Raw genomic sequence first — 14297 nt, forward strand, 5'->3', positions numbered from 1 at the left:
ACACAAGTGGCCAAAATAAGCTGCTCCTGATGAGACAAGTGAATATGAGCTGCTTAAAATATCTCCTGTTAAAGGCTTTACTATTTTTAGAAAGGGCAGGAAGGCACAGAGATGATCTTCCCACTCACTGAAGTCAGGTCAGAGAGTAATTCAGCTGTCTCAAAAATAAAATATCTGAATAGCTCTGCATCACCCATGACCCTCAGCCCAGCAATACCGGATTCAGTACCATCCTATAGATAGATGATGATGAACAGACTCGAGATTATGATACTTACACAGTTTATTTACGTCCATGTTTGAATAGAATCAGCCACAGGCAGGTTTGGGATTAAGCTCTGTAACATTTTAGCTATTCCATTATAATCAAATACACATTTAGACTCTCCACTTAGAAGACATGTGAAACAGCTTTCTAGGTGAGATTTCAACAATTCTTCAACAGAAAACCACAGTTGTAGTATTTTTAAAGAGTCAAATGTTGACAGACTCCTCCGAGGGTACAAACAATGTTGATTTTCATTATTGGATGATTATATGAAATCAACTCCATCTAATAAATCTCATATGCCTCTGTGAACAAGGCTGTTAGTCAATGCTAATGGTATTTGTAGACTTCTGTCACTAACTACACATTCAAGAGATCAACAGAGCGATGCAGGAGATGGTTTACGAGAAGGGGACGTCAGCAACAAATGTACATTTCTAGCATTCCAGCGGGCTCACTACCTTTGTAAAACTGCAAGGGCCAGTGACAGAGTTGACTCCAACAGGTGCTTGAAAAGGACATCTGTTGAAATTAGACCCTGTGATGGTCTGTATGTGGTCAAGGCAGTCTAGATAATTAAATCCTGAATGAGATTGTTACTGAATAATATGTATGTTTGGTGTGTTTAGAAATCTCAGATGGAAAAAAGGTAGACTCAGTATTTTTATGGCAATCTATATATTCAAAATACAAAATTATCACTTATTATCTTTGAAGATATATTCAGGTCTTGTGAAATTAGGCTGGAAGTACACCTAAATGAATGGAGTGATTCTCAGCCTTTGCTATACATCAGAGCTACCTAAGCATCTTTTATAAACGTTTAATTTGAGGCCTCCCTATCGCCCAAGCAAATCAGAAATTTCTGGAGGTGGTGCCCAAATATCTATAGGTTTTAAAATCTGCCAGGTGATTTTCATGCATAGTAAAGCTTGAAAACTATAACTCTAAGCCTTCTGGAAATCTCTGGAAGTTCTAGAAATCATACAAGAATTTTTGGTGGATTAAAATGGCCAGTGATACAAGTAGCTTGGGGTGATATGTTCTTGCAAGAAGGTTTGGGCTCTTACACGTTTGTCTGGGCTTCTCCCATTATTTGTCTTAGAGTCATAAGAATCAACAGTAGTTCTATAATAACTAATGCAACTAATAAAACAAAAAAAGAAGCAACTTTGCCAACAAAAGGCAGATACAGAATCCAAAAGTTATAAGGCAGTTACTCTATATTTGCTCATCTAAGGGAAAGACCTACAGACCACTTGACCTGTTTATAGTTATTATCTGGTTCATAAATGATGGCACCTTAATTAATGGGAAGAATATATTAAATTTCATCTTAAACGGTGAACATTTTCTCTTTAATCATAAAAATCCACATAAACATGTACTCCCTCATACACTGTGAGCACTGATTACAGTTAAATAAAATATTTCATATATTTTTATGAACATATACTGGTAACATTATAATCACACTAATCCTTGCTTATTACTTTACTAATATTACTAGGTGAAGTTTTAAAATATCCCCTACTTGGGTGATTTCATTTTGCTATTGATAAGAATCATTGTGAAGGGGCTTTGGAGAATTGTGCTCTTGACCCCCCATTCTGTTCCTGTTTTGTCAGGTCCTGATTGTAGGAGATGTTAAATCATCTAGACATAACAGTAGCAGTTTCTCTTATCCCACAAAGAAAATCTTATCAGCTGCTTAATTATTTCACACGTATCTATTTTTCGTCTCACTTATTTTTAGAGACAAATAACATCTTCATCACAGAGACCATGTACATTGTCCTTTCTTGAATTAAGGATTCTTTTAAAGTGTGGAAGTCACTGCATGGGGAGCCTTTCTGAAGAGGCTAAGCTATACCTGATTCAGCTTCTTCAGCTTCTTGCTCGTAACCGGGAGGGATATTCTCATTTTTCCATTTAATATGGAGTTTATTTGAAAAGAATTTGTGCCCATTAATTTTGCTCTATTTTACTTACAGTTGATAACCATTTGAGTGGGGAAAAGGACTAAAAAAATGGTTAAGTAATATTGTTCTATTAAGCAACTTTCTTTCATGTGTGGAGGTAAATGTGCAACCCAAGTTCCTAATGAACTTACTAGCAGTATAGGGTACTAGGTCCAGTACCTAGGAATTAGACTCAGCTGTGCAACGGTGTTTATGGGCAGACAGTTGTCTAGTGCAAATGGAAATACATGTTAGTAAGAAATACAGTACCTGGTATGTGGCTACTTAAAATGTTTTTAAAAAGTATAAAGTGTGTTCTCCAACAGTTGTTAATTTGGTTGGCCTTCTACCTGCAGGAAGCTTACACGGCCCTATAATAGGTTAACTATTCAAAAGAATACATGTGTCAAGTGTAGATGTGATAACATATCATTTCCTAAACATGCCCGATAAGATTCTTCTGGAGCTATGATGATTAGAAACCACAGAAAATTGCTATGAGTACTCTTTAAATTGTGAAGTATTGAGGTTTTTTTTTTTTTTTTTTTTGAAAGAACTTCTAAAGGCAAGGTTGCCTTGATTTTCACCTCCTTATTTCATCTCTTATGTACCAAGGGAAGTTCCGAAGGCAATGACAACATAAAGCTGCGAGTATAAAGAAGGTGAGACCAAGACACCTATACGTAGTCTAGAAGACAGAAGGTGACACCTATACGTCGTAGTCTAGAAACAGAAGAAAACACCGGAATAGTCTCAATCTCTTCCTTCCTCCCCGGCCCCACCTCCTCTTTTAAACCACGTCTGCGCAGCATTTCATTCACATTTCTTTAGGAAACAGATAAAAGCCATTGGTTCTTATATTACCATCCTTCCAACATTACCAGCCTCTGCAAATCCAAGGAGTAAGGATCAAATATCCTTCATTATTCACCACCATTGTTTTTCTATTGTTAACATAGTACCTAAGAATCAATTTTGTCATTTTAAATTAACAGAATTGGATGCTGTATTTTATCACTATTATTAAGAAGTGAACATTTCTTTCTATATACTGGAAATCAAATATGATGATTCATCCCAAACTTATGAAACTTACAATTTTTTTCTTCACTACAATATTGCAATGGCAGAAATAGCTCAGAATTATTTTTAAAAGCAGACAATACTATGCACACTCAAAGCCTGAGTGCCAAAGTGCTATAGTCCCGGATGGCTCATGAGAAGCCAGTAGAAGAAAAGGCAAACGTGTCCCTATTTGCTTTAGCCCAGCTCCTCTATAATCACAGCAGTCCAGTCTTAAGGATCTCTAAGCATTGCGTCTTGATTTGCATATGGATTAGTAGACGTTAGCACCTTAACATTCACTAATCCACATGCAAATCAGTTATCTAGGCTTTGCCTGGACTCATCTGTTTTCGTGGGTATTTTATTTCCTGTTGAGTTTAGGTTTATAAATTCTTGGGGAAATCTATAACAATAAAATGTTTCAGTAAACACCTGTGGATTTTCGCAATAAATGTAGTAGGTAAGATGAATTTCAATTGGACTATTAATGTCTACTCTAAACTTAAAAACCGACAGAAGGGAGCATCTCAGCACACAGACCAAATCTCATGACTTGTGCTCCTGATTTGCCAAAGCCTTCGTCCTTTCAAGTCCTGATTTCTTCGATGTCTTGGCCTATCTAGGGGTGTTGACAAATATATACTTAGGTGAATACGGATCTATGAATAAATTTATAGACTGCACAGCTATCTATAAATAAATGTCTACAGAAATAGTAAAAAGGAGGGTAAGGACAGTCAGAAAATGAGCCCTCGGCACAAAACATGTAGACCTGGTTTATAATTAAGTGGTAACGAGTGACCACTTAATTTGGCACACGGGATTTTATACAATAACAGTTCCTGATTTAATAAGCTGATTGTATTGACCAATTTGTAGGTCTGAAAAAGTAAATGAAAATTCAGCCAGAAAAATAACTATGTAGAGTAAAAGTAGCATTGGAAATGGGACCAATAAGATGTAATTACATATTTGACACAGATGTGATTTGGGCTTAAATGACAGACAGGGATGATTGCTTCATTGTCATGTTGCTTAACTTTGTGTGTCTGAAAAGTGTCAGGAGGTATGTGTCTTTATTTCTTTAATTCTCAAATGTTTAAAATTAAATAAGCTTAGTAATTGAAATAAAAATGGACAGTATGAATACTCAAGTCATCATCTCGTACTAATTTCATTGCTGTATAAAAGTCTTATTGACAACTGAACTTATTGAAACTGAAGCAATGGGAAATAGTTACTGCCTGTTGAATCATGTTTTTCATATAAAAGTCTTTTCATAAAGGTCCTATTCTAACAAAGTTTTAAAAAATCTTTTTAAACATAAGAACCCCTACTCCTAAAACTCTAAATGAAAAGAGAGAATTTCTAATGTATTTTATTGTACAGCTTTGAGGTATAGTGACTAGCCTTGTAGCAGCAGATGTAATAAATTGAAGAAATAAAAAGTTTAAAAGTAACTTAATAAATCTAAAGAATTTTATTATGTCATTCCTCTGGAAAGTATAATCTCGTCTTCAGGGAATTGGAGATAACATTAGTTTTCTCCTTCTATTTCCAAAATTGTAGTTTTCAGGGAACACAGACTTCTTTTTCTTTTGGAGCACTCTAGACATGAAATAGTTCTCCTTGTTTTTCAAATACATTCCCTGGAGGAAATATAGCCAACAGAAATCGATAGGAAAATTGCATTCCATGTATCTACTGCATATTAAGAATAGTAGCAATGCAAAAATATTTTGCATTTAGAAACCACCTTTCTTCTAAGGATTTTTAACTCTGTCTTATTTATGCTCACTGATTGTGAGGATGAGATAACAAATATTTTTACTTCTATTTTGCAGTTATGCAAACCAGTTGCTGAAAAATGGGGTCAGTAATGAAACACCAGAATAACTAAGATTAGGAACCTGTCCTGTGTTTCATAGTCTAGTATTATTTACATTTTATTCCAAACAAATAAATCTCTTTTACACAGATAGTCTAATCACACAATTTTAGAAATGCTTTTATCACAATTTCTTAAAATACTATTAAGGTGAAAAATTTGGATCAACACCATTAGGGCTCATTTAGTCTGACTCTCACAGCTTTAAAAATAAAGTAATGAGTCTAGAAATGGTAAATGACTCAGCTCGGGTCACAAAGACCTAGGCACAGGGAACTGGCATGCCAACTTGTGGTCTGTAATAGTTTCACTGATTCTATCTCTGCAGTTTCTATAAGGTTTTGATATTTAAGAAACAGAAGCAGATGTAAAATTTATAAAATATATTTGAATAGTATGCTCTTTGACTATACATTTCAACCAAGATCAATTTGGCCTCCTTGTGGCTAAGCAGCACGTGCTCTTACCTATGATGAGGTTTGTGCCTGTGTGTGCTCTAGTTAAATAAAAGGGCCCCAAATGAAAGTACGTTGGTGCTTAAAAGATACATTGTAAAATTTTGAATGTCAGAGAGCATTTGTAAAAGATAAATGAGGATATGCTACCCAGTGTTGGTGGATTAACCATTATGCAGTTTTATTTATTCAGTTCTGAAAGAATTCCTCCAAAGTTTGAGGTGATTTTTTTTTTTTTCTGAGATAAAGGTCTAAGTTGAACGTGCTTTGCCATGAGAACAAATTTGCAATAATGGAATTAAAGATTTTCCCCTCTCTTGGTGTTTGTTACTTTTAAGGAATCATTGGCCATAATAGAAAATTCGTTTATTAAGTTACCTAGTGATGATTTATTTTTTTTGCTTTAGTGACTATAAATACTTGAATATATGTATTAAAACACCAAAACATGCAATTCTTTCTCATTTATGCCAGAATAGATGTTGCCTTTATATAAATGAACAGCTATTAGAAGCTAGTGATCTGAGACAGTTCTCTCTCATCTCAGTGAAAAGCAAATATTTCCTCCTTCAGTCCTGAGGTGTTTGCTTTTTACTGTAGACCAGGGGGGTCCATCGCTGGTGACTTTCAAAACAAGGTCTCCCAAGCTAGGGAGATAAGACTTAAGGAGAAAGAAGAGAGAGGAAAAGGATTCCTCCTCAGTCTTCACTGTTGGGGCAATTCAGGCCTGTGGGGGAGGGTCCCTCATCCTTATCTCATTGCCTCACACCAACCCCAAAAAATCCCTGTTCCTGAAGTACTCTCATGGCCATTTCCATGAGGGCAGCTTTGCCAGGGCCTATACTACCCAAGAAGGGATGGATAAAGGCCGCCTAAGTTTCACCCTCAAGTATAAAAATCTCTTTTCTACTCAAACACTAAAGACAAGTCTCTGCTTTTTTTCTTATAGGTCATTCTTTAATATGGAAGGTAAAATTTTTGGAAAAAATATGGGAATATTTAATCCTAATTAAATTTTAAAATTAATTTGATCCCTTAATCAAAGGGATCCCTCAGACAATTGAATTGAGAACAGAAGGATTAGACAGGACTCGAATACTGGAGGTCAGCCTTTATTTCTGGAATCAGAATATTTGCTACCTTGTCTTTATAGATTTTTGTAAAAATCCAAGCTGTACGTTTTTTCTATGGTTACTAACAGTGATCTTCTAAAGTGAAAAGTCTCAGAATGATTCTGTATGAACCACATGGATGAGGGGCTGGGGTCTGTGGCCGCAAAGGGCCAAAGAATGAAAAGAAGAGTGAAATGAAATACCGGGTAGGAAAAAGATGAGAGGATTACAAATCAGCCTCCCCACCTCTAGGAATATAACCAAAGGAGCAATCAGGAAGTTGACCCATAACAAACATATGAAACATATTCCCTCTTCTTTAATGAGTGTGCGCTAGACATGTCCATTGAGCTCCCTTGCAGCTTGATAATTCCAGATTCTGAGTGCTCTGAGAGATATACACTTTGCAGAAAGCCCTGGTGCCCACAGCTGCTCTTTTTCCTTCTCTGTAGCCCTCTTCCTCTAACTCCAGAACCCTGAAGCTCCTGCTTCAGGAAAATACTACCAGAGGCTTGCATTTCAGAGAATCTTGCTTTCCTGATACACAAAGGAGGCAGGCAGAAGACCAATTCAGTGGTCAGTACCACAGTTGGAGAAGACAGGTATGGATGTCTGAAATAGAACTGGAACAGACCGGAGGTTCCCTCCCCTCCCAGGACTCATACCAGAATTATAGGTTGAATTCAAAAACAGACTTGATTAAATCTTGGGACTTGGGATCAGGACTTAATATTCTAAAATGAGATTCACAAGTCTATACAGCTCATAATTACAAATGCTAATGATCATATATAAGTTTGAGAGAACTAGTGGTGTTAATTTGACATGTGTGACAGACGTTTACTGCATAGCATCTGAGGGTCCCAGGAAATTGTGTCCAAGTTTCAAGCAATTGCTCTCAAAAAATGGGGAAAACCTGTACATCTTATAGAAAATAATAAGCAGAAAAGAATAAAATGAAGCAAAATTTTTGCCATATCAAGTTGTTCAGTCGTAGTTATTGGTGCACTTATCAAATGAGTTAGGTCCCAGGAAATATCTTACACTTGCTATCAAGTAACTGCCATTGGATGCAAAATGTGCCATTGTTCTATGATGTTGCCAATAAAACTGAATATTGCATCGATAAAACATTTTTCAAAAACTTGAAAAATAAGGCAAACTATAGGGGTTTGCTGTTTTTTTTTCAAAAACTAATGTCAGATGCTCTTGGGTTTTTACCTATTGTCCCTTCCTAAGGACGAGGAGCTCATCCAGGAGACGATATTAGACTTACTTGTTGTATCTCCTTAGATTCCCTTGACAGTTTCTCACATGTCACGTTTTCGAAGTCCTTGATAGTTTTGAGGGGTATAGGTCAGGAGTTTTGTAGCATACCCCTCAATTGGGGTTAGTCTGATATTTTTCTCATGATTAGACTGGAATTATGAGTGTTGAGAGAGAAATATCACAGAGATGATGTGGCTGTTCCATTATACAATAATATCGAGAGACATACTATTGATACGACTCATCACTGATAATGTGAACTCTGGTCTTGTGCTGAGATGATCATTCTGTAGTTTCTAATACAGTCCATACTTACAGGGACCAACAAGTACAAAGAGAGCTTTATAAAAATGTGATCTTCTTCATAACTTTTACCTTGGAAAGGTGCCCCCATCAGATTCAGGTACCTCTATAAAGGCATTACAGATTTCCCACACTGCTGAGGTATCTGTCTAATCATTGAGAAGAATCACAATAAAATACATGATGACATGTATTTAATTAATTAATAAATTAAATTAATTAATAATAGTATTTATTTAATTAACAGATGACAACAATATTTGAACTTGGTGCCTTTCAGTACATTTTAAAATCACAGGTGCGAAAGATGTAGAGACAAGATGAAGGGGGAACAACTCAATACCCTCAAATGGCAGTGGCTTTTCTTTTCTACCTGTGCACGCAGTTAATTTAAGAATTGTTTCTCTGAGCACATTGGTCTTTTTTCACAGAAGTTTAGAATAAATCTGTAACCAAATTTAACTTTCACTGTACTGTTGGTTCAGATGAACACTGGTATAACACTTAAAGCGACCTTCACTTTCACTTCATAGATTTCCTGGCCCTGCACTTGTATGTGACTAATTGAATAGCGCAAAACCATTTTCTCCATTTTTTTTGAGATAAAGGATAAAATGAAGGAAATTGGAAGGAGACATTCAGACATGTAATAATTATTCTTTATGCCAGTTAACAACTAGAGGGCTTTTTTTTTTTCATATTTGTTTTCTTTTTTCCACATAGTTTCTAGAGATACTTTTGACCATACCTTGTTCTCATTTACCTGTTTTCAATTCTCCTTTCCTCAAGCAAGTTATTAAACTTTCCTTCACAAGTTAACAGCTTCCAAACTCACATGCCCCAGGTGGATTAAATTGATTTTTCAAGCTCTTTTGACAATAGAACAAGCTATGTTAAGTGAGAAGAATATCTCCTAAACATGCTGCCTTTCTTTAGCAGGTGTAACAGATGGGATATTAGGTGTCCGCTTAATGTTTTCAAAAACCAGACAGTATCTGATTGGATTCTCTGTCTGATTTACCCTCGTGTAACTTTGCAAACATAACAGAATTGTAGATATGCAAAGGACAGAAAATCTTTCTGTTTTCCCATCAGAACAGGAAACTGCTGCACTGGAGATGGAAACTTTAGAAACTTGTTCTGCTTGTTCACAGGAACCTGTAAACAGGTGGTAAGTGAAGTAAGACAGGCCGAAGTCAAGGGACTGAGTGTAGAGGACTCCGGGAGGGGTAGTCCCTTCTTCTGAATGGAAGCAGAAGTACTCACATACTTTCTTCATTTCTGTGATTATTTTTCTTTAAGACAGAGTCTTACTCTGTTGCCCTCGGTGGAGTGCCCTGGTGTCATCAGAGCTCACACTTTTGGGCTCAAGACATCCTCTTGCCTCAGTCTCCCATGTAGCTGGGATTACAGGTGCCCTCTGCAATGCCTGGCTAATTTTTCTTTTTCTTTTTTTTTTTTCAACTAGAGATGAGGTCTTCCTCTTGCTCAGGCTGGTCTGGAACTCCTGAGCTCAAGGAATCTGCCTGCCTTGGCCTCCCAGAATGTTAACATTATAGGTGTGATCCACCATGCCTGACTTCATTTCTGTAATTCTTGTGATATTTGGCCAGGGATGGGAGAAACAGATAGAACATTTAACCTTAGTATAAACACATAAAATACATAAAATATGAAATGATTTAAAATGGAGGCAATCTGATTATTTTAGCAGCAATTACTCTATGGTTATTAAACTCTGAAGGATGCTCCAGGAGTAAAGAAACTACACTATAGCATATACTATTTACACAAAGATACCACTTAAGACATATAATAGGAAATAGATCATTTATATAATATGTGTTATTTGTGGAATTTTGGAATTTTCTCTTATAAAAAGCAGATAATTGACATTTTGGTGCCAAAATTTCTGAGGAATCAAACTACTCACACAGGCAACAAAATGACCCTGATATCACTGAGTTATTCAGCTTGCTCAAAGATAACTTATTTTATTTTTTTCCGAATATAGGTGTCCCTTCCTATATGCAGAGCTAGAAAAGACAGAAATCTAGGTTTCCCAGTAAGACAGAAAAAATTGAAATAGTTTATTGGGAATTTCTAGAGTGTCACTTGCTGACTGGAAAGCACGGTTGTAAACAAAACTTAATGGCAACCCAGTTTTGGATTTCAGGCTGCTGATGTACATTGTCGTATATGTTTAGGAAATATATTTATGCACAGGAAGTGGAGTTCTATTCCTTTCTGACTATTCTTAAATACACCAACATAGAGTATTTATTTGTTCAGAGTTAAGCTCTTTCTTAGGTGATATATAACAAATGAGATTTGTTCTTTAGCCTTACAGTGGATTACAAATCTGCTAGGTTTGTTCTTTAGCCTTACAGTGGATTATGAATCTAGGTTTTTGCCATAATGAGAAAAAACCTCTTCAGCCTTAAGCATTAGGGAAAGGAAGCTTCATAGGATACTTTCTAGATCCAGGGTCTTTGAAACACTGATAAAATATAAATATTCCTTTAAGAGTAACCCCCAGTGTCTAACACCATGAAGCACGTTGTTCAGATTGTTAAAGTTTATCCCTTCTAATAACCACATAAATTTCTTTCACTCCATTTAAGAAAAAAAAAATTAGAGTAGATTATCATTTCTAGAGTAGATTATCTTCTCCCCGTCAATTAAAGCATAAGTTATCGAACACAGCAGAACATTCAAAGGATGTCTGCTCATCAACTTGGATAATCAGTTACTGTGCTATTACATCATTTGAGATGACCCCAAGAACACTTCTATAGTATGTTTTATTAGTTGGTCAGGCTTTAAGTATTATTTTCTGATAGAGTCAGGGAACCTGTCTTACTTCCCATATATGACCAAGGTATAATTATTTTCTTTAAGCTATAAAATCAGACAGCCAAATGTATTAGAATTGGGGCTATAATATATCAATATATTCTTTTAAGGAATGAATACTCAAAGAAGCAATAATATACAATGATTAAAATATAACCTCTGGAGCCACTGTGTTTGGACAAGTCCCAGAATAAGCTCCTTAATCTATCTGTGCCTTGGTTTTCTTCGCTTGTTTAATAATAAGCACGATAAGCCAACTGCCTGGGGTTGTGGTAGATATTACATGTGAAATAATACATATGATAGACAGTACATGTGAAACAAAACTATAGGCAATCACTAACAATAATGATAATAAAAGATAACTGTTGCCTTTCATGGAGTTTTAAATGTGTGCCAGGTACTGTTTTATTAGTTGTTTCTTGTTACTAGTAATTGTCTGATTTTTCTGTCTGTGAATTTTTGCCTGACCTAAGTTTACTCCTGTACACATACAGCCTCCTGGGCTAGGATTTAGGTTATAGAGTTTCATGGAAGGAAAATTAGAGACAATAGGGGCATCACTATCGAGATAAAATTAATGTAGACAACTAGGAAGATCCCAGCATGCCATAATGTTGGAATTTTCTCCCTTCTCCAATATTCTATATCTTAGTTCAAAATGCTCTAATTGTTGGTTTATGATGCTCCCAGTAGACGCTGTTAACTCTTTGTACTGCTGCCCTATTTGCTAATTTATGCTGTGTTTTCACCATTTAATTTCTAAACCATCCCGTATCTTGTATCCATCCATGTGTAATCAGGTACTATCAAATGAATGGATTGAACTGACAATGATGGACTATGTGATGGATGAAGTCCATTCTAGAACCTCTATTAAAAGAAGGGAAGAAGAGAGCCTCCTTTTACAAATTTAAATTTCATTATACTTTTAACAATTCTATCAATAATCCGAGGGAATATGGAATTTATGAGCTGTCACATGGACAGAAGAAAGCATACAGTTCTCGTGTTGCTTTAAGCGTGTGAGCCTTACCTTCAGCTATTCCCTGAGCTTGTGAAAAGCAGATGATATATCACCACGCTCTTAGGCACAGTCAGGTAAGAGATACAGAATCAGGCAACAACCATCGTAATCCAGAGCCTAGAAATGACTAAAACAGATTCTCGAGAGGCATTCATAGATAGTCCGAGGGTGTCCCTTCTGAGGATGAATCCGTTGCCAAGAACAGAGTTGCCAAGAAGTCACTCAGTGACCCAATCCTGCAAATAACCCCCCTCCTATTTTCCTAGGGCTTACATGGTATGATTCACTTCCTTAAAGCTACCTTGAGACTGGTTCACTGGCAAACAGGGCAAAGACCTGGTCAAGTTCCAGAGGTACAAAGGATCTCATTGGTTTCATCAAGAACATGCAGGTGCAATGTGTGGACGCCTTATGACCAGAAATTTATTAAGTGTATCTTTTAGAAATGGAAAGGTAAATCTTAGATCTTCTACTTTACTTCCATTGGCAAATAATTACAAATCCTCCTTTGAGAAAATGCCTTTGGCTCAGTGAGTGGGGCGCCAGCCCCATATGCCGAGGGTGGCGGGTTCAAACCCAGCCCCAGCCAAACTGCAACAACAACTAAAAAAAAAAAAAATAGCCAGGCGTTGTGGCGGGCGCCTGTAGTCCCAGCTGCTCGGGAGGCTGAGGCAAGAGAATCGCGTAAGCCCAAGAGTTAGAGGTTGCTGTGAGCCCTGTGACGCCACGGCACTCTACCCGAGGGCGGTACAGTGAGACTCTGTCTCTACAAAAAAAAAAAAAAAAAAAATTCAAAAGAGAAAATGCCTTACAAGACTTACAATGTCTTTACCCCCTGAGTAATGTTTAGTAAGGGAATGGTCCCAGAACTGAGTTTTTATGATACAATAAGATGAAAAAGAAAAGACAGAATAGTGTTTCTGCATCATTTTTACTGACAATTGACAACAAAAGAAAAGTAGTACACAAAAGATCTATGTCTTAGGTTCTATCAAAGCATATTTGCAACATTTCATCATGTCACACGAGTTAACGAGCTATGTGATTACAATACAATACAAAACATCACATGGAGATGTCTATGCCAGGGGAAAAACAGTCATAAAAAGGCTAATGTTTTTGGGATGACAGTGACATGATGAGGCTTTCAAATCCACTTAGTACAGATGTTCCATTGCTCTCCATTCTATCAACTATTATCAATTGCCCACTTCCAACCAGCAATGCTGACCCGAAGAGCCTGGTCTGTGTTAGCCAGATTCTGACTTGTGTCCACAGTACTCTACGTGTGAACACATAAGAATAAACTGGCACACTCCAGGAAGAGCATTTTCACTGTACCTACATTCCACGTCCATGTGCTCCATTAAAATTACACACCTGCTTATGTTCCAGGCACTGTACCATGCATTTTCATATAAATTCATTTAGCAAAGAGGGGCAAATGTTTGCTCAACTACACCTGAAATGAGAAACATATGTAACAGCTTTAAGAATCACGGCAGAAGAACTTATACATAATATAGGCCTCTCATTCTCAGGCGGAATTTCATTGTTTTATGAAAAATGTTTACCCGGCTAGAACAAATGGGGGGAAAAGCAGGGCTTTTGAGTCAAAAGATTTTCCCTAAGGATTTAAGGATAAGAAATCTTCCTTTAGCTCAGGTCCCCTCCTTCCAGAGCAGATTCCTTCTGGGATCAGCAATGCAGTGGCTTACATCCCTGGTTTAGCTGCTACCTCTTCATTGCACATCTTTTACTTTCTATTAGAAATCCAAATCAGAATCAAAACACGAATTATTTTTGGATCTTGAACAAAGTTAATGGAAATGAAATTGTAATGATTATGGCAGGGGATGCAATTGAGAGCTGCAGCTGCACAGACAATTGCCTTACAAAAGAAAGGTTTTCTTTTTATTCAGGAAAATGTCACCCAGGCTATGACTTCCCCTTAACCTACCCACACTTGAACTTCAAATGTACTTGCCTTTCAAGAATTCCAAATCATGAGAAATTGTATACCACCTGTTTTAGATTTTCTAACAGAAAGTGAACATTTCAGTTTTGCAGCTAAAACAGACATTAAAGCTATG

The 14297-nt window shown here is 36.7% G+C and overlaps 1 protein-coding gene across 3 annotated transcripts in view; it reads right to left on the reverse strand.

Annotated features, from left to right (window-relative positions):
- Positions 1 to 14297, reverse strand: part of PRKG1 (protein kinase cGMP-dependent 1) — a 1327126-nt gene that overhangs the window by 44216 nt on the left and 1268613 nt on the right. The gene's annotated exons all lie outside the window — the stretch shown is intronic.

This window comes from Nycticebus coucang, chromosome 3 (assembly GCF_027406575.1).
Source record: "Nycticebus coucang isolate mNycCou1 chromosome 3, mNycCou1.pri, whole genome shotgun sequence".
Classification (NCBI taxonomy): domain Eukaryota; kingdom Metazoa; phylum Chordata; class Mammalia; order Primates; family Lorisidae; genus Nycticebus; species Nycticebus coucang.